Below are 23961 nucleotides of genomic sequence, written 5' to 3' on the forward strand. Positions count from 1 at the left end.
AGAGCCTTCTCCAGGCTGAACATCATCAGTTCTCTCATTTTGTCTTCACACCAGAGATGCTCCAGAAGATTTAATTAATAAATCAATTTCTTTTAAAATTTTTTAATTGCAGTCTGCAATAACAGAAATGCTTTATTTGGGTCTTTTAATAGAAAAAAAAAAGAGAAATACCTAGAATTAGGGATGATGGATTTTTCTGTGAAAGATGACAAATTATATAGAAATATCTACTTTTCTGCTAATTTCTTGTTGCTTCTCCTTTGAAAGAGCAGTCGTGATGGGAAGTGTTTCAAGGTACCTCCAGACACTTTGTCAACTTCTCAATTCTGAACCTTGAACAATGGAAATAAAAGCTTTGAGCTTCCAGAAGCCTCACACTGAGAGCTTTCTCCTTTTCTCTCTCCTCTCTCTCTTGTGTCCTGATGTTGGGAGTTTCAGCTAACACAGAGAATCACAGAATCATGGAATGGTTTGGGTGGAAAGGGACCTTAAAGATCCTCTTATTCTGACCCTAATGCCATGAGCAGGGACACCTTCCATTACCCCAGGTTGCTCCAAGCCCTGTGCAACCTGGCCCTGAACACTACAAGGGATGGGGAGTCCTCAGCCTCTCTGTGCAACCACAATTACAGTAAATAATTTCTTTTTAATATCTGATCTAAACCTGCCTTCCTTCATTTACTTCCTGCTTTATTTACATCTGTAAATGGAGCAATGTGCCCTGGCAACTTTCTTGGAGTTTTGGTTTTCTCCAGTTTTAAAGATGAGATTTTAAAAATATTAATTCCTAATTTGTATTTTCTTGATAACAAATACAGGTTTACTTGATTATTTTTTTGCAATTTTTTCCCCCTTGTAGAGCTGTAGCAGGGCTTGATGCCTTTTAATAAAAGGCTCTTCCTCCTTGCACTGTCCCGTGCTGATCTGAAAACCATTCAGAAATGAAAACAGGCTTTTGTCCAGCCTGCCTGTTGAGCTGGTGTCTCTTTATTTCCCCTGACAACTGGAATGCAGTTGATCCTGTAAAATGTCTGAGCTTTCTGTCCTGCCTAATTGTGTTAAGCTGCATTTGCATCCTAAAGAGAGTGGCTGGGAGAGGATGTTGAAGCCTTATATACATTTTTAAACTCATAAATGCCATCAGTGAAGTCTGAAACATCAGATAAGTGACTCTGAAGGCCTTGCTGAAATGCACTGATGCCTTTATGAGTTGTCTTCCCCTGCACAGAGTCTCCAGATCCTACACGTGTTGCTGTCAGCTGTATTAGGGATAAGGAGGAACCATAACTGTGAAAACAGCCCTGGGGGCTGTAAATATCTGCACACCATCAAGTGAATTTTGCTGTTTTGCAGAGGATCACATTCTTGTTCCTATGGCAAGACTTTTGTTGCAGTTCAAGAAGCTGTTTTCAGACCTCTCTTCCTGTGTCAGAGGAGCCATCTCTTCTCCTGGTGTTTCTGAGCATGTGCCCTGCCAACCCTCACTCCACCTTTTCAGCAATTAAATGTTCAGGCACCACAATAAAAATTCAGTAAAAGTGGAGACAATGGAAAATATATTCCAGTCAATCACAGCTTTTTCTGGAGGTCTGTTCCAGAAGTTTAAAGTCAGCATGGTAGATGAGATATTGTGGGCATCACTAAGGGTTGCTGCTTTCACTTTGCTCCTGGGCATGGTTTTTATCCCTTGACCACATTGATCATCCTGACCTGATCCCACACAGCCTCTTCCATGCAGAATGTTGTAGATTTCTCCCCCTGAGACCTCCACTGCACATGGATTGAGGGCTTTCATGTTTGGCTTGGTGGTTTTCTTGGAGGAAACCTCTTTCTGTTCATCACAGTCCTGCAATTTTAGCCTCTGACTCTTGGTGCTGTTGCTTCTTCTCTTGCCTGTGTTTTCTTCTGGGCATGTGACAGAGCTTTGCCAGTCTGATACCCATGGCCTGGGACAAAAGACAGTGTCTCACCCAGCTCCTTGTGTGCACGTGAGCATTTCTGTGATGGGTAGAAGATGATTCTCCCTCTGAGTCACGCAATTGCTGTTCCCTTCTCTAAGAAATCTGGTAAAATCAGTAGAAGTAAGGGGAGGGAAGAAATGGAAAGTGTCTCTGCATTTCAAGAGAAAAAGCAACAGCTCCCCCAGGGTGGTTGTTTTGGCAGCAATCTGCATCTCAACCTCATCTTTAATCCCAAAATTGCCATCAAGGGCAGGCAGCTGTGTTTGCTCTCCCAAAAGGTGTCTGAGAGGGTGTTGGTTTTCTTGCTGTGGTCCTGATGGTGTGATGAGCCATGAAAGAAATGTCAGCCACATACTTGAGGAAAGGAAAAATCATTTTGGGTTTACAACAAGACCTTGGGAATGTCTTGACTTGCCATGTTGGTGCCTTGCTGCTGAACAGGGTTTTCACAGTGATTTCAGGGCTGTGAGTCAGTGTCTGTCCCTCTGATGGAGCTGCTCATCTGAGCTGGAGTTGCAGTGTAAGACCAGCTGCAGCTCAGATATCAGGGTTTTGCCCTGGTCTGGTAGTTCAGTGTCAGGTCTTTGCCCCAAATCTCTCTGTTGATGCTGCATTGAGGGTGGAGATGTTTCCCCAGGTGGTTCAGATGGAGAGCCATTAATCTGATCAGGGGACTGGTGGAGCTATGGAGACAGGCTGAGGGGGTTGGGGTAGTTCAGCCTGAAGACAAGAAGGCTCCAGAGATAGCTGAGAGCCCCTTCCAGTGCCTAAAAGGATTCCAAGAGAGCTGGAGAGGGAGTTTGGACAAGGGCATGGAGTGGTGCAGCAAGAGGGAATGGTTTCAGACTTAAAACAGGGCATGTTTATATTAGATATTAAGAAAAAAGTCTTCTCTGTGAGGGTGGGGACACTGGAACATGTTGCCCAAAACCACTCTGGATTTCCATCACTGGAAGTGTTCAAGGCCAGATTGGACAGGGCTTGAGCAGCCTGGTCTGGTGTCCCTGCCCATGGCAGGGGCTTGGACCAAGATGTTCTTTAAGGTCCCTTCCAACCCAAACTATTCTGTGATTTTGTGATTCTCAGAAGCTTTTTCTCCTTAGGGTTGCCCAGCATCCTGAGGTGTCATTGTGTTGTTATTCCTGAACTTTGTGTTTGCTCCCACCTGTCCCCTGAGGTTTTTGCAGAGGTTGAATGAATTTTCTTGTAGTTTCTGTTTTCTTTACTTCTCTCATGTCAGTGTGATGGCACAGCCATAACACTCATGAGCTCTTCAACAATCTTTCCTGAGAAAACATCATGGTTTCCTTTTCCTTCTCCAAAATATCTGGAAACCACCATTCCCTGGTTCTCTCATAGCCATTTATATTGGAGGGTGATTATCAGCCCTGTGGATGGAAGAAGCTGCTCTCAAAACAGCTTTGCTGTGTCTCAGGCAGGGGCAGGTCTGCTGGAACAGACAGGGTGGTGGGGCTGGAACCTGCTCCAAAGCCTGGTAGCAGCTGGAAATTCAGTTTTCCATTAATCCCTTCAGCTGTTGGAGTCTCTTGATGTGACACAGGGAAGTTTTTTGCCTGGTGGATTTCAAGAGTGAGGCGAGGGCGGGTGTACATTTTAATTTTAGCTCTGCATGATGGAAGATGCTTGTGAGCCCATCTTACTGATTTCAAAACTCTTCAGGATTGTGCTTATTTTGCTGTAATAGTGCAGTGGGTTGGGTGGGGAATAAGCAAGCAAAGCAGGAATTTGGGGAATGGTAAAACCAACCATGCAGACATGAGTTAGTCTGGACCAGGGAGTGAGAAAGCCTGGATTCATCTCTCCATATCAAAAATATTGGTACAACAGAGGTGTTCAGGGCAGGGTTTTTGTTGATTTGGTTTGGTACTGTCCTGGTTTCCACCCCAGAGGCTCTTTAGATGTTTGGAATACTGGGTACATCACAGTTGTGATGGAGTTTGTGGATATTCCTGGAGAACCCAGGAGAACCCAGCAGGGAAATTCCTCCAGACAGCAGCTGATTGTACATTGTACAAGTGAGATGCAATCTGTGCCTCCACCTCATGAGTTGTGTTGTTGCTATTTTTATTTTTTTTTTAATAAATACCGTGTTTGTGCACTTGGATGACATTTCCCATTCAAAAATGGAGGGGAGGAAGGAATGTGTCACCCACACCCAAGGTGCCAGGCACATAACTCAGGAGAATTACTCATAAAGCCACAACCTCATTATCCAGCTATGAAGGATTTCTGCCACCAATTTCCTCAGTCTGGCCACAATCCTGAAATTAATCTCACCTAAACAGTCAGGAGTGTTTCCTCTCTCAGCACAGGCAGAAATCATTTTGTCCCATGGTTGAATGCTTCAAACAAATATGAAAACAGGCAAATCCCCCCCAAAAGCCCAAAGTGTAATAATTAATCTGGTGCATTTGGGGTGTTGGAAAAGGATGCTCCCATCCCAGTTCCGAGCAGATGATGGAGTGCACAGCATAGGTGGAGCAAATTGAGGAAAACTCAAAGCACCACCTGGGAAGCTGAGGTGGTTTTCCCCTTGTAAACATCTCAGGAGAAAGGATAACTTCCTCTTTGGGGAGCAGATGGGATCTGGAATTTCAGTGTCCTTGTGGGCACTGGTAGGATGAGCTGAGTTTTGGATCTTCTGAAGTACCCACTGCTGTATTTCTTTTTCCTGCTGGAATCACCTGGATTTTGGCTACTCTGAGCAATATCCTGCAGGAAACAAGGACAGTGAGCCTGTGATGGTTAAAATCCAGACCTAAATGCATCTCTTGCATGCTTCCCATCATTTCCTTCCTAATATTTTTTTTTTCTGGAGCAGAAAAGAATTGCCTGTGAAGTCAAAGTCACAAATTCCCAGCTCTCAGCCCCTGGTTGTTTTTGGTTTTTTTTTTGTTTGTTTGTTTTTAGTTTTGTTGGTTTTGGTTTTGTTTTTTTTTGGGAGTTTTTTTGTTGGTTTTGGTTTTTTTGGGGTTTTTTTATGGGTTTTTTGTGTTTTTTTTTTGGGGGGGGTTGTCTTTGTTTTTTTTTTAAATTTTTCTTTATTTTTCTTGTTGTTGTTTTTTGGGTTTTGGTTTGTTTGTTTGTTTGTTTGTTTGTTTGTTTGTTTGTTTGTTTGTTTGTTTGTTTGTTTGTTTTTAGTTTTGTTGGTTTTGGTTTTTTTGGGGTTTTTTTGTGTTTTTTTTGGGGGGGGTTGTTTTTGTTTTTGTTTTTTAATTTTTCTTTATTTTTCTTGTTGTTGTTTTTTGGGTTTTGGTTTGTTTGTTTGTTTGTTTGTTTGTTTGGGTTTTTGTGGTTTTTTTGGGAGTTTTTTTTGTTGGTTTGGGGTTTTTTTGGGGTTTTTTTGTGTTTTTTTTGGGGGGGGTTGTTTTTGTTTTTTTTTTTAAATTTTTCTTTATTTTTCTTTTTGTTGTTGTTGTTGTTTTTTGGGTTTTTGGTTTGTTTGTTTGTTTGGGTTTTTTTGGTGTTTTTGGGGTTTTGTTTGGTTTTTTGTTTTTTGGTTTTTTTTGCTTTGGTTTTTTTCTAAAGAAACAGGGTGAAGGAAAGGGGCTCTGGGAACTCCACGAGAAAAAGCATCCTTATTACCAGAGGTATGATGGTGTGGCTCAACAAGAAGCTGGAACCAGGCTGTCCTGATCAGACAAGGGGACTGGCAGGCTGCACATCACCATGTCCTGCCCACTCTTCCCAAGCAGCAAGTGACAGAACAAGAGGAAATGGTCTCAGTTTGCACTAGGGAGGTTTAGATTTGATATAAGGAAAAATTTCCTTACTGAAATGTTTTCCTAGCATTGGAAGAGGCTACCCAGGGACATGGTTGAGTCACCATTCTTGGCAGTTTTTAAAGATGTGTGGATGTGACACTTGGGGACATGGGTTAGTGTGGCCTTGGCAGTACTTAGTAGTTGGACTAATGGATCTGAAAGGTCTTTTCTAACCTAAATTATTCTGTATCTCTGGGAAGCTGAGAGAATTTCTTCTGTCAGCTGCTGGCTATGACTGGTGGCTTTAAAAAGTTTGTGTTTTGCCTTTTATCTTGCCTAAGGACATAGAAATGCTGCTGGGCATGTCCCAAGAGTGGCACACTGAAGGATGAGGTGGATTAGCACTCATCTGCTGGTGGAGACCACAGCAAAGAAGAAGGGAAGGAGTGGGAGGATTGGGCTGAGTTGCCCCGTGGTGATTTCCATAGGTTAAACGGGCAGGTCAGTGGGAATTACATCCTCCAAATGTAACAACTCCATAAGATCAATGTTTACAGAAGTCCTCACACAACTGGATCCAAATCTTGATTAAACCTCGAGGCTGGTTGTCCCCAGCCTGCTCAGTGGCACAAACTCACTAGTTGCACTGCCTTTTGATGTTTCTCACTCCGAGCAACAAGAAGCTGCTGCTCTGGGAGGGGAAAATCCTCGTTCACAATGTGTAATTGGCTTGGTGTGTTTGCACAGAGGTCACCAAGGGCTGGGATTGCTGCTCTGCTCCTGTGGGCAGATATAAATCATTGCTGCAATTTTTTCTCTCTGGGGAAATTGCATCCTTTTTTTTTTTTTTTTTGGATTTCTTTTTTAACTGAGCTTTCTGTAGAGTGCATGCATGTAGGAAGTATATGGCATTTGTATAGGAAGTATTTATAAATGCAAAAGGATTTTTAAAGTGTTCAGCCCACAGTGACCAGAGCTGAAGGCAGTGTGTGAAGGGCTTCCTCACTGGTGTTAATTGAGCAAAGCAAGTAGGAGTATTAATTAAAAGGCCTTTTGTGAGCTTTTGAGAGCTGCCTGGTGCTTGTCTAATGCAGGACCTGCCCCTTGGGGTTCTACCAGTGCTTTCTCCTGGCAGCAAAATTGGCTGCTTTTGTAACCAGGAGGTGTTGTTTCTAGAATAAAAGCTAAAATTGGAAATTCTTGGAAGGTAGGAGTGTGTGTACGTGTTTGAAGGCCAGCAGGAGAGAGAAACAAGCAGCTGCTGAGAAATGCCAAGACCTTGATTCAGCAGGGTTCTCCCTCTTCTCTCAAATCTGACACACTGAAATGCTTAACTGGATTCTGGCCAGAGTGTTCCTCCCACAGCAGGTTTGGGATCTTAAAGAATACTGGACGCTTAAACAAGTGATTCTCCTTTTCCGTTAAAGGTTTTAAATTGCTATTTATTATTTTTGCAGGTGTTCTGCAAACAATTACAACCCCCTACTTTTGTACTGTTGCTAATCTGGAAATATTGAAACATTCTAGGAATTTTAAAGATTCATATCAACTTTCTTTGGAAAAGGAGGTGCTCTTCCCCCTGCTCATCAGTTTTGAGGAATCAGCAGCTGTTTTTGTACCTGTTCCTACAACCTAGCTCAGAGGCTGCAGGATGAGCCTGGATATCAGAGCTCTTGGTGTGCTGATGGTTGCCATGTCCTTAACCATGACAGTGAAATAGATTTTTTTCCCCAATACTTATAAGTTGTCTTGCTTTCTCTTCCAGATTAGAAGAAAGTCTTGTGTGCCCAGGAGACAGGACTTGGGAAGCAGCTGGTAAGAGCATCTCTTCAGGAGAGGGTCACCTGAACATGGAATTATGGGGCTCAGGCAGACGCAAATAAAATTTTTCCCTTAAAAACCCTTTTTTCCCCGTGACTTTCATTTTATAGGAGTTTCACTCCCTTTTGGACTGAGTTGCCAAAAGGAAGAGCTGGTTTATGGAGGTTTTTGCTGGTGACCTGGGGAGGGAGTGCTTTATCTTCACTTATACAGAAAACAACCTTATGCAAGAGTTGTCTCAGAGCTTTGGCCGTATTTTCATGTTCTCCCTGTGTTCTCATTGTGCTGATCCTTTGCTGGTTCCATGTCTTTGATCTCTAAAGCAAACCATGCACAGGAATAAAATAAATTTGGACAATGCAATGTGAATAAATGTGAAACCTGGGTGCTTAAGGATGCTGGGCACAATTTGAACCATGGAATAGTCTGGGTTGGAAGCAACTTTTGAGGGCCATCAAATCCAACTCCTCTTCTGTGAGCTATGAGATGTCCAATGATGGGAAATCTCCAACTTCATCTGGTTGCTCAGAGCCTCATCCCACCTGACCTTGAATCTTTCCAGGGATGGGGCACCTGCCACCTCTGTGGACAACATTTTTGTGTCTTACCACAATCTTTTACCTCCCCTGAACCCCTTCCCTCTTTCAGTTTGAAACCATTACCTTGAAACCACAGGCTCTCAGGTTTTCTGCTTTTGGGATGACCTGAGAGTCTCTTTTTCCCAGCCCGCTGGCTGAAGAAAGAGTTGGAATTCTTTGGCTCTGGTCACAAGGTTGTTTATTATCTGTTATCTAAAATGTTTTCTCTCAGACCCACAGAGGTCTGATCTGCAGGTCTGTCAAGGGCACGCTGCCCGCCCCTGGGCTGGTGTCTACATATTATACTATGAGTTACAAATACTTTATTTATCATTATTTTCCAATGCCTATTGTCTGTGTTAGACTGTCTACTTCTACTTTAGGCCAATCTAAATGTGCCACCATCACCAAGAAGATGGAGGCTAAGAAGAAGAAGGAAGAAGCACAGGACAGTGCTCATGTCCCTCCATCTCACCTCCTAGACCCCCTGTAATAAAATCCCCAAAACTCCATTTCTCACACGGTGATTAATTCATTATTGCTCTACTTAAACTTCTGTGGCTTGTGATTCTTCATACAAGGTTGGTAATTTGCTCCATGGGTTAAGATCGAAATCCCAAGTGTCTTTGGCTTCCTGCCAGGAGCACATGTCACCCAGGGCACCCAGAGGGGTTCTGACAGCAGGCCCTACTAAACAGTCCATCCCCAAATTCCCTGAAATCACTAAGAACTCTGTTGTTCTCTAGGTCTTCAAGTTTAACTTCATGTTCCTCATCTTGGAAACTCCTGCCAGGGTTGTAAAGCCTTGCTGGTCTCCTGGGCAGTGTGAAAAGCAAGCAGGGGAGTGCTGGTCTGTATTACAATGGTGAGATGTTCATGTGTCCCTTGTGGTCTCCTCCCAGGGAAATTGCTTCTTGCTCCAGCAGCAGATCCAGCTGTGGCAGATCCATTTGTGGGCAGCACAGCCACAGTTAAGTTCCACTGGCTTTTTATGTGATTATTGTGTCCCTCCCACCTGTTTACTTCCCCTTGGAGGCATAGGGAGATTTATGGGATTTCTCCTTGGTGAATCTGGAGACTGAAACAGATTCATCCCCTGCAAGGTTCGTGTTTGGGGAGGGAGCTGTGCTTTGTGTAATTTTCCTGTCCCCTGTGGCAGCACTGGTGCTGAATCAGTGTGATGGGTGTCCCCTTTGATACAGGTGATGTTTCCCTAAATACCAGTGCTCATTCCCCTGGATCTGCTCGCAGCAGGACTGAGCACAGAGCTTTAGTGGTGTTACTGCTGTCCTGAATAGTCCCCAGGCACCACATCTGGCTGGAGAGAGAGAACACAAATTGTCCTCCCTCTGGACTGAAAACCAGAGGATTTGGCTTTCAGTACCAGCTAGTCATGCCTTAAAACAAATTTTGCCAAAGGCATCTTTTCTCAGCTTTACGGCGTTCCCTTCCCATCTCTTACTTTCATGTGCAGTTTTTTCTGTGTGGCAGAAAGGAGCAGGTACATGGGAATATGACCTCTGGGAGCAACCTGGACCAATGGGTTAGGAAGCTGTGGTCAGCCAGGTGATGGAGCAGATTGTTTCAGTAGTGAGGGGATTAAAAACTGTTGTGGCATCTCTGTGTCTGTGCCCAGTCTTGCTCTTGCTGGACCTGGAGTCCCGTGGTGCAGGGCGTTGGTGGTGGTGGAGTGAATTGTAAAGAACACCAAGTGTGATGAATGTGAAAGTCCTGTGGTGCTTTGGGAGCTGCACTCATGGTGTCAGCCAAGCTGGGCTCAGGATCTCTCTCCCCAGTTGTCATGGTGGTTCTTGGCTGTACTGACAACATTTTAGCCCCTGTAAATTTGTTGACCAGTCCAGTCCTGTCACTGTCCCTGTGTTGTATTTGTGCTCTTGCACACTTGTTGATTGCCCTCTCCCCACCCCATGTGTACCAGGGGTCTGCTGCTCTCCCTGTCTATCTGCTTCATGATGAAAAAAGTGGATGGAAGCCTTTGGTAAGAGTCACACACTCTAAGTTGGGTGTGGAATGCTCTTGAAAATCTCACTGTTTGTTAGCCACATGTGGTGCTTTGGGAGCAAAGCTATAGAAGGCTCTCATTGCAGCAGAGAGTCCAAATCTCTCCCTGCTCAGATTTGTTCTTTTTCACCTCCTTACACCCTGGAAGTCCAAGCAGTGGAGTAGTTTTTAGCTTTTTCATGCTCTGTGCTGAGTGAGTGAGCGCTGGTGAAGGCACTTTTGCTGGAAGGGCTGCACAGGGCTCAAGGACAAGGTGCTCCCTGGCCCCAGCCCTTCACCCACATGACCAAGTGTTTGCCAGAGGCTGCTGAGGTCTGGGGAGGCCACTCCTTGCTAAGGAGACCAGCAGGTTCCCCCTGGGGACTTTGCTCAACTGGCCTGACCTGTGCTTCAGCCATTCAGGTGATGCAAGTAAGAGGTTGACTGGGGCTAAGTTTGTGCCTGGATTTGTCTCCAGCATCAGCTTCACTGCTCAAACTTTTCGTGTGTCCCTAAATGGTTTTCTGTCTTTGTCTCTGGCTGGTCATTGGTGCTTTCAGTTGTAGGCACAGTAACTGGACAAGTTGTGTTTTTGTCAGTCATAAATTTACATCTGTGTGCACACAACTATCCATAAAATAAGCCTTTAAAACAAATGGGACATGTAACATCCATGTGTTGATGCCCTCATTGTGCCCAGGTCCTTGCTAGATCTCATGGCATTTTCTCCTTGTCCCCACACTTCTGATCTCTTCAGGTGTCAGTGGTGAACCTCACAAATGCTGCTTTTCATGAACTGTTCCATCATGTGCTGATTTTGTCTTTAGGGATGTGAAGGACCTGGGTGTTTTGTTTGTCCAAGGGCACATACAAGGGCTCAAAGCTGGTGATGGAACAAAAGGAAATTACCTGAAGTGGTGGCAGGGGAGGTTTAGATTTGAAATTAGGAATAATTTCTTCGCCAAAAGAGTTGTCAAGCATTGGAACAGGCTGCCCAAGGAAGTGTTGGAGGGATTTAACAGGTGTGCGGATGTGGCACTTGGGGACATGTCATAGTGGTGGCCTTTCCAGTCAATGCTTGGTAAGTGGTGGAACTTGATGATGTTAAAGGTCTTTTCCAACCTAAACAATTCCATGATTCTTTGTGGACTCCTGGTGGACTTGGCTTGCCATTGCTCCCCTCGCAGCGAGCTGCTCACCACAGAGGTGATCCCTGGTTGTGACACTGCTCTGTGGGATGCCACCAAGTGTGTGTGGAAAGGAAAAAGAGCCATTGTGCAACACCCTCATGTGGCTCTCCCAGCTGCCAGCATGTGATGTGAGCACTGTGGAGACCCAAAATCCCTTCTCCCTGGGTGGTGGGTTAATCTGATAACTACCCACGCCTGCCTTCATTGGGATGTCCTGGCATTCAGTGCACCCCCCACCAGAGCAATGGACAGTGCCATCAGGCTGCTGGCACATTTTGTGTTTTCTCAAACCACTTTCTTGGCCAGCTTTCCAGTGCTGGGGTGGTTTCTGGCCGGAATTCCTCCATGTGGTGGTCCCTGCTCAGTGAGCAGAGCTGGCTTCGCCTCCACAAAGCCTGCGGCTCCCGTCGTGCCGCTTTTCCCCTGCATCTCAATCCTTGCATTCCTGCAAGGGAACAAGATAATCTCAGTGCTGTTTTTGTAGCAAACTCTCCTCAAAGTGACAGCCGTGGGCAAGGCTGTGTGGATGTGGTGTGCTGGGACTGCTGATTCCCTGGGCCGCCATCCTAATCTCCTCAGCACTGAGAGTTTCTGCTCTGAGCTCCCTCGGTTGTCGTCCTTGAGAAATGCTGCCTCCAAGTAACCAGGGATCTGCACAGATTCCCTGGCCTTCCCTGCAGAAGCAGGAAGGTGTTCTCCCACTTGAGCAGTGTGCTGTGGTTTTGGCAGAGACGAGCATGCAAACAGAGGGAAGGTTTCCATTGTTGGATGCCAGCGCTGCTGTCGGGCTGTGGGAGGTGTCTGCCGTGCACCGCATGGGAAGAGGGTTTCTTGTGATTTGGGAGTGCTCCTCAGAGGGGGAAAACCTGGGTGATAAGGAAGGATTTCTAATCAGAAGGCTGCAACACCTCTCCTAGGAAGATAGGATGGAAGAGTTGGGGCTGTTCTGCCTGGAGAAGAGAAGGCTCAAGGGAGACCTCAAGGGCCCTTCCATAGCCTAAAGGGTCTCCAAGAGAGCTGGAGAAGGACTTGGGACAAGGGATGGAGGGACAGGACACAGGGAATGGCTTTAAACTGACAGAATAGAGATCTAGGTTAGAGATTAGGAAGAAGTTCTTCGCTGTGAGGGTGGTGAGGCCCTGGCACAAGTTGCCCAGAGAAGCTGTGGCTGCTCCATCCCTTAAAGTGTCCAAGGTCAAGCTGGATGGGGCTTGGAGCAACCTGGATAGTGGAAGGTGAACCTGCCCATGGCAGGGGGTGGAACTGGGTGATCTTTAAGGTCCCTTCCAACCCAAACCCTTCTATGATTTGTATAATTTTATGATTTTTTTTTTCTTTGTGATGTAGAGGAATAGAGGGAAGTGAAATTACAGTTATTGCAGTAGCTAAGGGCAGCTCCTGGATGTTTTTAATATTCAAAAAATGAGATTAATTTCCACTGCATATCAAGGGATTGATGGAAGCTTTCCTGTGCTGTGCAGGTGTTTGGATCAAGCACCAGCACCTGAAAACACATGGATATAGAAATTAATGTTGTTCCCACATCTCACACTATGACAGCAGCTCAAGTGACCTCTTTTCCAGCCTAAAAATGTTCCCTTTTTCTTCTAAACTGTGGTGGGAGAAAGATGAAACTGTCCTTGGCCTCCCTCTATCAAATGGCTGCCAACTTATGGTTGGGATTCTGTGATAGAGAATTTAATTTGATTTATTTATGCATCAAGTTTTTAAAGGATGGGGATTAATTTTTCTCTTTTGACCTGGACTTTACAGAAACTCAGGTCCAAAAATCAAGAGCAGGTGCCTTGTTGTCTCAGGGCAGAGACATCTGTGAAGCCACCTTCATTTCTGCAGCGAGCTGCCACTGAATCTGTCCTGTGTCAGGCCAGACTTTTTGGCTGCAGCCTCCCTTTTGCAGGGCACATCAATATATTTTGAATTATCTGCATCCCTGGACCTTGCAGCTTTCTGTTTGCTCCCTATTGCCAGATTTGGATTTTTTTGGTGTGTTTTAAAAACATCTCCCCCTCTCACAGGCAGGTTCCTGTGTTGGTTTGAGATGACAGCCTAGAGCTGGTGTTGTGCAAGGTACCAGCAAAAGAGGTAAATCCAGATGTCCCTTTATTTTCCTGAGCAGAAAGGAAGAATCTGATTTGAGTTACTTCTGCCTTTAGAGATCCAAAAGGCTGAATGTATTTATATTTCTGTTGAATGAAATGGCAGCCCTCCAGCTTGCTTGCTGCAAAATTAAGCTTATTTTATGGAGCTGTGGTTGGGATATTTCCTCTTTTTTCCTGTCCTCTCACAGTATGCAAAGATGGAGATACCATGTAAGGGGTGGTGTTAGAGCAGCCACTCTGGGAATCACAGAATCCATGAAATACTTTGGGTTGGAAGGGACATTACAGATCTTCTTGTTCCAGCAACAAAATGCTCTTCCAAACCTACACACAGTTCAACATTGTGATCGGCATCCCTCGGAGATGGATCACAATGTTGAGCTGTGTGTAGGTTTGGAAGAGGATTGTGTTGGCAGCTACAGAGCAGAGGGAAGGCAAACAAGCAGTGATTGCACAGGAACGATCTCCAGAGCCCAAAAAATACTCACCCAGCATCAAACAGTAAGAGGAGGAAACCCTGTGGCACTATCCAAATCTGTTGTATGAATTCCAAGGGAAAGGACATCACTCTCTTCTAAAATGACAGGTTTTCTATAAAATTTGAAATGCTGGTGGAACTTTGAAATTTTTCGTGACTTCCTAGCTCAGCTCTGCTTCCCACTCTCATTTTCCAGATAGATACAACCTATAGCAGGGCAGGAAAGATCATAAAGGCAAGGAGGGTCAGGATAAGGAAGGGGAGAGGCCATGGCACAGTGCCTGTCACTTAGGGACAGCATTTCAGCATTTCAAGATGTTTTGGATCAATGTTTGGGGTTTTAAAGTTGTTTCTGCAGGTTGGTTTATGTCATCAATCCCAGTCTCCTCAGCGATGTAATTGCCTGAGATGTTCTGCTCTGGCTCAAGCTGGCCAGCCAGGAAGGATCTTGTCCTGGGAACTTTTGAGTTAAGACTGTATTTCAAGTTAGAAAAAAGTGTTCTCAGTCTGTTTTGAGAGAGCAGCTGGGAAGCAGATAAAGAAATCTATCAATTTTGGTTTTTAAACAGAACATAAAAATAAGTAAATGCAGAAATAAATAAAGAAAACCTGCAAGCAGAGAATTGAAAAAGTTCAACTTCAGTGCTGTTCTGTGTGAATATTATTCCAAAGGATCAGAGCACCTTTGCCAAATGAAAAATATTGTCTGTGCCTGCTGGCATTGCTCATTCCCAATAAGGTGCAGTTGTTCAGTAAGTGGTTATAATTTTTGGGGTGAAATATCTAGAAGTGATTAAAAAGCAATTTAAAATATCTGTGCTTTCCCATTAAGCTGTTGCCAGGGGCATTGAACAGTCTGTATCCTCCCCTGCACTTAGAACCAGCCTTTTGTCACACTGGAGGCATTTTTATAATAAAAATACATAAAATTACATCATGTATCGACCAAAGCTCAGTTAACTTAAGCACATGCAGGACCTCTATTAGGAAACAAAAAACAGTGGCTGAGGACATTGATTTTTGTAGGAACTAGTAAATTTGGCATATCACTGTATATTTAAACAGCTCCATACTCTCCCAGTGCCAGTGAAGGAAAGATGGTATTTCCATTCTTATTCTGACCCTTAAATTGGACAAGAAAAACCCTGGGTTTTTTTCTTTTCCCTCTTCCTTTCCCCATCAATTTCTATGTCCATTTCCTTTCTTTTCTTGTTCTTTTGTTTTCTTTTCATTTCCTTCAGTGTCTACAGGTCTGCCTTTTTTTCCCTTTTCCTTTCTTCCTGCCTTTCCATTTTTCTTTTTTTCCCCTTCCTTCTTTTTCATTGTCCCACTGTGTCTACAGTGAAAGCAAGCTAAACAAAGAAGCTCAGTGCTGGAAAACTCTGTAAGACAAAAATCATGGAGCAATTCAAGTTAGAAGGAGATGTTAAAGGTCACCAAGTCCAATGATCAGAGACATCCTCAACCAGATCCCATTGCTCAGAGCCCTGTCCAACCTAACCTGGAATATTTCTAGGGATGGGGTATCCACCACCTTTTCCAGTGTTTACCACCAACACTAAAAAATTTCATCCTAATATCTAATCTTATTCAACATTCTTTTGGCTCAAAGCCATTCCCCCTTGTGCTATTGCAACAAGTCCTGCTGGAAAGTTTCCCCCACATTTCTTTTCAGGAAAGTGGGGGATTTTTAGAAGAAAAGGGTTCTTAGAGTGTTCAAGGCCAGTTTGAGTGGAGCTCTGAGCAACTTGTCCTAGTGGAAAGTGTTTCTGCCCATATCAGGGTGTTGGAACTGGATGGTCTTGAAGGTCTCTTCCAAGAGACCTTCATTCCATGGTTCTAAATGCTGTTCCTTGGCTGAGGTGGAGTTTTCCCAGACCTACCCTGCAGAGGCTGTTTGCCTTGACTGGACTAAGTGTTTGTTTCTCTCACAAATGACATTTCTGATAAACAGCTCAAATTGTCTTTTAAGAACTATATTTATAATACCTTACGTAGTCTCTGCTGCTGCTATAGGGTAGCCATAATTCAAACTTTCCTGTCTAATTTAGCAGATACTTAAATATGGTGAGAGATGAATATGGGTGGGGGGAGGACATTCTACAGGCTGATGGGATATTTGCAATATACTCTAAAAATTTGGGGCTTATAATTATTTGTTACAGAACAAGGGGAGGAAAAAAGTTGGGTGGTAGAGAAGTTGACTCATGGTATTGAAGTGATAAACAATTTTCTCCTTAAAAAACCCAAAAGAGTGAATTTTGCAATAGCTTTTGAAAGTTAATATTTACAGGACTGGAAGCTGATAGACTTTCTATTATGTCTTAACTGATTTTGATGGGGAAGAGATTTCTGACTCTGTCACTCCCAGTTAGATCAGCTTTGGCAATGCTCTGACAGGGTTTGCAAGAATCTGATGTTATCCAAGGAGAAGTGCACTGGCACAGACATGTGAACCCACCCATAATTTTTCCATGGTTTCTGCAGTAGCATCTCCCTCTAATGAGGGCAAAACAAACAAAATCCCAACTTTTGAAAAGTCATGACCTGGATAAAACTAACCTTGACTTTTCTGTCTTTTATGATTAAGTTCTCCTGTGACTTTTTTTTGGTCCTGTTTCTGCCTGCAGATGTTCTGAAGAAATCCTGAGATTTGGTATAAAATACAACTCTGTGTTTTAAAAACTCTATCCCTTTTTACTTAAAGTAATTGTACCTTTGTTTTAATACATTAACTACATATATGTCCTGCAGACTTTCAGACAATATAATAGTTTTACTGGTGGCAATTAATCTCATTTCTGAGGAGAGGTGTAGCTACAGGGCCACTTTGTTTATACATGTGCTTGGTTGTATGAGATTTTCAATCCCACTGCTCAAATGGAAAATTGGGAGGGTTTGTCTTCCATGAAAGAAAAACATGGAGCATGTGAGTCAGAAAAAGAAATTTGCGAGGTTTAGTGAATACCCACTTTTATTTTTTAGTTGGCAAGGGTTTGGTGCTGAAATTGCTGTTAGGGAATTTTTTAAGTTGTTGGCAAAGTCTCAATTTCCTGAGTGTCCTCAGCCAGCACCTTGGATATCCTGTAGTGGGGTTATGATGAAGACAGAGCTATTTCAGGTTATGCTGTTGGGGCTGCATCTCCAGGTCCAGATCTTCATACCTTTCCTTTTGGTTTAGCCCAGCTCATGGGAGATAATTGGGCTCTTAATCACAGAATGGTTTGGATTGGAAGAGGCCTTACAGATTGATCTTGTTCTGCCTGGTTGTCTGTGGCAAAATGTTATTTTATGAGCTCTTTTGCCTTTGGCTCCTGGCGTTGGAGTTTGCTCAGCCTCTGCCATATGTTGGCTCCATGTCAGGAGGTTTTCATCTCCTCCACCTGAGGAAGAATGGGCTGAGTGAAGTGGTTGGAGGTCCTGAAGGAGATGCTCCAAGCTGGACATGAAGTTGGACACCCAGGAATCTTCTGAGCGCCTGCTGGAGCCAGGAAGGAATGCCCAGCCCAAATTCTTTCCTTCAGACACAGCCGCAGTGCACAGTGGTGTCTTGTTGGCTCAATTTCCTCCTGCATATCACAATTTGGCTACTTCTACCTTGCAGCTGGACACAACATAAATTTGTACAGAATAGGAAAGAACTCAACTCCTGTGGGAGGTTTGAAGCTGTGGATTTTTCTCTTTCTGAACAAATTCCTGGTTTGCAATCCTCTAACCACAGTCCATCTTCCCTGTGGGCTCAGCAGAGATGTCTGGACCACAGCCTTGTTTTTCTTGGCTCTTCCCTCAAAGTAATTGAGGAAGAAATATGAGTCTCTAGGGTGTCTGGGAAAGAGAAGATGGAAGCTGATACCCTAACTTCCAGGGCTGGTTTTTTAGGACTGGTGTGTGTGTGCAAGAATGCTTCAATACATCTGTAGGCACATGGTGGATTCTTGGAGTGTTCTGTGCAGGGCAAGGAGATAGATTTTGATGATCATTGTGGGTCCCTTCCAACTCAGGATATTCTGTGATTCTCTGGTTCTGCTGCTGTGGCTGTTGCTTGTGTGGTCCAAACTCCTCACTTGGGCATGATGGTGGGGCTGCCCATCCTTAATTTCCATTGTCTCCCATTGGTTTAATGTGGAATTTTCTCTTCCCTTGAATTGGGATATGGGGGTTTGCTGACCTGTTAGATGTGGGAGTGCCTGCAGCAGAATTGTTCCAGGATATCAGGTGATTGTTCACAGAAATTGGGCATTTCTCTGGCTATTAACAGGATGAGCTTTGGTGTTTTATCCTGCTGGAGCCCTGTTTGAGACCTTTCTGAAGGAGTTGGGCCCTTTAGTCAAGCCAAGGGTAGGGCTTTGCTGCTATAGCTGTGCCACACAGCTCTGCTGTCAGTCGTTGATGCAGCACCTTTTGAAATATTCACATTTAATGGCAATACAAGGCATGGCTGAGCTCTGAAATGCCATGGAGAACCAAAGGAGTGGAAATAGAGTGACAGCAGAGCTTAACACTTCTTGGCTTTTGTTTGTGTTGAGCTATCTGGGTTTTGTGCATTGACTGATCTGCTTGCTTGGGCTGCTGACATTCATCTCTCTTGACTGTCAAATTCAGTGTAGTGGAAATGTTAATCTGACCACAGCCACAATGCAAAGAAGCATCTTCAGGTGAAAACACACACAGAAGCCTTCTTGGGAATCTGTTTGGGTCTGAAGAACAAATCTGTACATGATGCTGGTCATGTTTGCTCATGTTGTGTGGTGAAGTTCCATCCCAGCAGCCTGTGGAAGCTGCTTGGTGATGTCTCCTCCTGCACAAGATAAATTCAGGGATCCTCCTTTTTCCTGTTTCATGGAACAGGGCTCCCACTGAGATCAAGGGGGTTTTAAAGGTGCATATCCTACCGCATCTCCAGTCTGGGCTAAAAACCATCCCAATATTTAAACATACCAAAGGCCATAAACCTCTCTGAGATACCACTCAAAACTTTGGAACATGGAGATGTCCTTTATTTCCAGGCCATACCTGTGTAGGATGTAAGCCATAACCACAATCAATTGAAGTTTTAAGCCTCTGCATCTTTCTGTCTGATCTCCTCTCTGTGCTGTCACATCTGCCTGTCAGGCTGTCTCCTGCTGAATTGGGGTTCCACGTTGATACAAGATTTCCTGGTCCCCTTTCAAAACACCTCATATCCTTCTTCCTTTGTCATTTGCATGATATTAAAGCTCTTTCTTTTTTTGGTGGCTTTCCTGGGAGCTTGGACTCTCCTTTGCTGTTCTCTCAAGTCAAATTCACTCTGGGTAAGGCAGACATGGAGGCAAAGTTGCTGTTGCTTTCTGAAATTTTTGTCATTTTTATCCAGGACATGTTTGTAAATGGTGGCATTCTGCTGGCTCCATGCTATATGGAAAGCACCAGAACTGTCCTGCCTGTGGGATTTTCCATGAAAATTTAGCTGGATAAATGGTGCTGGCATCATTTATCTGTTCAAAGCAGTTTGGGAATCATTGTGTGATCCACAGGGCAGGAATTTGCTGGAGGAGGAAAGTCTCAGTGCAGCAGAGATTCCTGTGCCAGAGGTGAGAGTGGAGTGTCCAGGAAGGACAAAACCCCAACCAGCATCTTGCAGGATGGTTTTTCTCTTGGTGTATCTAGTGGGGATGCAGGGAATGTTTTTGGTTGTTTGAGTGAGGGACCATTCTGGTGAGTTCTGCCATAGGGAGGGGAACAGGGGCTTGACCTGCTGTATCATCCAGGGTAGAACTTTATTTTTCATCCATGCTTTTGTTTTCACTGCTTTTTGGAAGGAGGACAATGAGTCAATGGATACTGTGTGCTTGGAACACTACACTAAATTTGGATATCTAATTGTGAAATTAAATTCTTCCAGTCCCAGCACCCATTTGTTCTGCTCTAGCTGCGTGATGGTTTGAGTCCCAGGTGTTGCTCCAGCTCTGGTTCTTCTATCCCAGAGAGGTCACAGCCTATAAAACTGTCTCAGTTGCTCTGGATGGAGCCTGAGCACGTTGGAATAAAGCTTCCCCCCCCAGGGAAAGCATGCCAGGCTCATGGTGGCACATTTGATGTGTGTGTGGGACACTGAGCATCCAACCACTGCTGCTCTTCTGCAGAAATATTTTGTCAGGATTTCTCCCTCTCCCATATTTGTTGAACAGTGTGCGAAATTCAGCACATTTGATGGAATGATAAGATTTACCTCTGAAATGGAGCTTTTGTATATGAACAAGCCAGTGTGGGGACAGTTGGAAGGAAAGCTCATAATACCACCAAAGTCTTTAAAAACGATGAGCCTGAGCCTGCTGTCCTCTCTTCACCTCAATTTCTCAGGTGTGACAAGCTTGAAAGCCAGAAACCTGTCTCTGACTGCACACTAGGCATGACATAGTGAGTATATTTTTGGAAAATGAAGAACAATTGGTGTGTTACTGAAGGAAAAATACAACTGATGCTGCTTCACTGAAGGAAATCCCACTGCTGCCTCTTTTTTTTCTTTTTTTTTTTTTTTTCCTGGAAGCTGCAGAATTTACTACACTGTTTATGTGCTGAAAGAAAATGGTGATAAATTAGTCCCTGTAGCCAATCCTACTTGTACCACAGAAATAGCTGTATTTATGGAAGTGGTCAAACATGCAGCAGTGTCCAGAGATGTATGGCAATGTTTACCCCAGACCACAGCACTGTGTGATTTATCACAGGAAGCAGAACAGGCCGTAATGTGTGTCCTAATTAGTGTAATGTACCTTGTAATAGCTGTGAAATAAATTCTGCACCAAAGCTTTAGGCCCAAAAACAGAGGATCTAATGCAGATTCCATGAAGATTAAAAAAAAAAAAAAAAACCAAAAGAAAAAACAAAAAACCCCAGAAACTTAATGCTGTAAAGGCTTTTGGGTGAAGTCTGAAGTACATCTGTACATAATCATAGAATCACAGAATGGTTTGGGTTTTGGAAGAGACTGTAAAGATCATCCAGTTCCAACCCCCTGCCATGGACAGGATCACCTTCCACTGGACCAGGCTGCTTCAAGCCCCATCCAACTTGGCCTTGAACATTCCCAGGTTGGATGGAGCTTGGAGCAATATGTAGGTGTCAAGTTTGTGGGCAAAATGTGTGGTAACCTTGTCATTAAATATGTGTTAACATAAAAATGTGTGTTAACCTTGCATTGTCACCCTTTGCCTTCCATGACACAGAGCTTTCCTCTGTCCCATGGGCTCATTCTCCCTCTGTCACTCCAAGCAGGACTGGAAATTGTTTCTTGATGAAGGAATTAATCAGCCCCACATCTTTGCCCGCACCCTCTTGGTGTGGCTCTTTTTAGCACTTGGTAGTTTTAGAGAGAGAGAGGATGAGTGCTGATGGTGTTTTGAAGCTCTGTGAGTGTCTTCCAGTTCCTTATCTCTCTTGCAGATGGTATTTAAGTGTGCTGCAAAACATAATTCTCATGTGGGAGTGGATCTCCACATGGACTTGTAGGATTTCTTCTGGTGTATTGCTGAATGATGCAATCAAAATTTGCTTTTTTTTCCTTTTTTTTGTTTTTTTCCTCATGGAGTTCCTGGAGGACTGTCAAGTACTGATGTTACCAATTCATGGAGAAGGAAACTGGCTCCCCAAGGCTCCACAAGGGCTTTTGCTGTGAAGTGCTGTCAAGAAGGACTAAGCTGAGACCTTTGAGCTTTGCTTCCCAGCTGAGATGCCCTCCAAGGGCTTGGAAAATTGGAGTTTCTTAGTTGATGTAGGATGAAATTTCCCTCATTACTTGCTATCTCTCTATTTAGTGTAAAGGCTTTTTTTCTTACTTTTATTTTTGTAAATAAATTTCATTATTCAGATCTTTATTAGGACAGATTTTTATTTTTGGGGCTGGTGCTGTGGTGGTTTTTTTTTGGTTTTTTTTTTCTGTTCTCTTTCTGTTCTTCCTTTATCTGTTTTTAGTCCATAGATCATGAGTATTTGGTTGGGGGTGGAAGAGTCAAACCAACACAAATTTATTTGCTCTGTCAAACTTCCTATTTGTAATATTCTTCTCTGTGTAAAAGATGACACAAAATCAATCTCCTGGTCGGCGTCCTCATTCCTCTTCTGGCAGCTTTTACTCAGTGATCATTATTTTTTGTTTGGCTGCATTTTATTCTTTAATGTGCTTTCAGATACATCATCAGGTAACAATTGTTGAGATCCTCCTTCCCTTTGAAGGTCTGAGTGCAGATGTGAATTCGTGTGGCCTTTTCCTAAACTTCTGTGATCATGTCATGCTGTTTTATTTTACAAGGGATACCAGGGGAAGGAATTGAGTGCCAGTCAAGAATGAAGAATGAGGATATTATATTGTGGAATGGGATGTGGCTTCTGTGATCTTTTTCAAACAATGCACTTGTGGAAGTTTCTTCTGAAAATTTTTTTTTTTGTGCTCTGATTCTCTCAAATTTTCTCCCCCATCATGCTCCCCTTCACTTTTTCAGGTTCTCCCTCATTTTTGTGGGTGACTGTGAAAGCAGCTGCCTGGTTTTAGGTGAAGTGAACCAAAATATGGATTTTTAAAACTACTGTTGCAGTGGTGAAATTATTTTTCTTCCTGAATACTTCAGTTCAGTACAAGTTCTTTCATGCTACATATTTTTTTTTGTTTCAATAGACTTTTTTTAGAACCTTTTTATATGTAGAATTCGGGATTCAGAGGAGAAAAAAAAAAAGAAAATAAAACCATATGGACATAGTTGAAATTCTAATCTGAATTGAATGAACTTTTAATATTTTTTGTAGTCAAAACTTTGCAGGGCTTTCTCTTTCCTCCCACCCACACAGTAAAAATGATTTATGAGCTCCATGATCTGAGGAACTGCTCTGTAAAGACTGGGGAAAGTTATTTTTATTGGGAGAGTATTGAGGAGTCATCTGGTGGCAAAGAGTGGCGACCAGGAGGACTCAGAGCCAACATGAGCCCCAACAGTGAGAGGACAGAGGCTGGTGATTTAACCTCCATCTGATTTACTGGAAGATCATTCTTTGCCCAAAACTCCACACTGGTGAAATTTTAAATCCAAAATTAGTGAAGGATGTAAATATAAATCTGAAGATGAGTCTCTTTGACTCTGAGTTTGTCTTATCTTAGAGGAGAATTCCAGGGAGTTCCTTCCTACCCCATGGATCTGCACAGATTTACCCTGTGTTCAGTAGGAAATTGCAGCTCTCCAGAACACCTCTGATGGCAACCATGAAATTACCCTTGCAGTTCTGCCATTAAGCTGCTGAAGAGATTTATTTCTTGAACAGCTACTCTCAGATGGGAATTTTCATTTCTCTAAGTAGGATTGGAAGCTGGGAAGAAAATTTGGCTCTTGGGTTGATGAGGCAGCAGTCAGAAAATTATGAACAAAAAAGATGTTTTCTTCCAAGAGTTTTGCAGTCACATTATATTTAATGCTGTCTTCAGTTGTGTCCATTGATCTTTCTGGTGAAAGCTGGTTGCATTTGAATTTAAGTGTCTAAACAGTTTCTTATGATGGTTTGTTGGGTTTTTGTTTTGTTTTTCCCTAACACAAAAGGGTGAGAGCAGTTTCTCTAAAAAGACAACCTAAAATCTTGTAAGTTACCATTTTTTCAAGATGTCTCAGCTCCTGAGGAGACAAACTGCTCTCCTAAAGGTGTTACAACTCACTTCTGAAACCTCAAGATTTTCTTAAGATGCCTCCCTTCTCCAGCAGTGATTAATTGCTGCTCCTGTAACCCAGTGAATGGAGTGGCCTGGTATAAATCCAGACACGTGGAGACCTTTGCTCATCTTTAATCATCTGCTGTCCAGTGCCACAGTGGAATAAATTATTATTGTTGTTATAAAAGCTGCAATTTATCTTTGATCAGGCCTCATGGCTAAATTTTTTATTTCTACTTTGTCTTCCTTGAGGCTTAGTAGATTTTTTTTTTAATGTCTACCAATAGAAATTAAATTAAGAGCATTTTAATGTCTATCAATAGAAATTAAATTAAGAGTGTTTGCACAGGTACTGTAGCCACACAGTCACTGCTCGTCACAATCTGATTGCAGTGATTTCTCTCCAAACTGACCCAGAAT

The 23961-nt window shown here is 43.4% G+C and overlaps 1 protein-coding gene across 6 annotated transcripts in view; it reads left to right on the forward strand.

The window, feature by feature from the left end:
* Positions 1 to 23961, forward strand: part of TSNARE1 (t-SNARE domain containing 1) — a 450340-nt gene that overhangs the window by 37358 nt on the left and 389021 nt on the right. For 4 of the 6 annotated variants that reach the window (XM_039714426.1, XM_039714471.1, XM_039714434.1 and 1 more), the window contains exon 3: positions 7452 to 7501. The exons of 1 other annotated variant lie outside the window; for it this stretch is intronic. The gene's annotated coding sequence lies outside the window, so the exon portion shown is untranslated. Of the gene's footprint in view, positions 1 to 7451; positions 7502 to 8831; positions 8951 to 23961 lie in introns of all 6 variants that reach the window. One more of the 6 variants, XM_039714443.1, reaches the window with a different exon arrangement.

Source organism: Passer montanus, unplaced genomic scaffold (assembly GCF_014805655.1).
Source record: "Passer montanus isolate IOZ18808 unplaced genomic scaffold, ASM1480565v1 scaffold100, whole genome shotgun sequence".
NCBI lineage: Eukaryota > Metazoa > Chordata > Aves > Passeriformes > Passeridae > Passer > Passer montanus.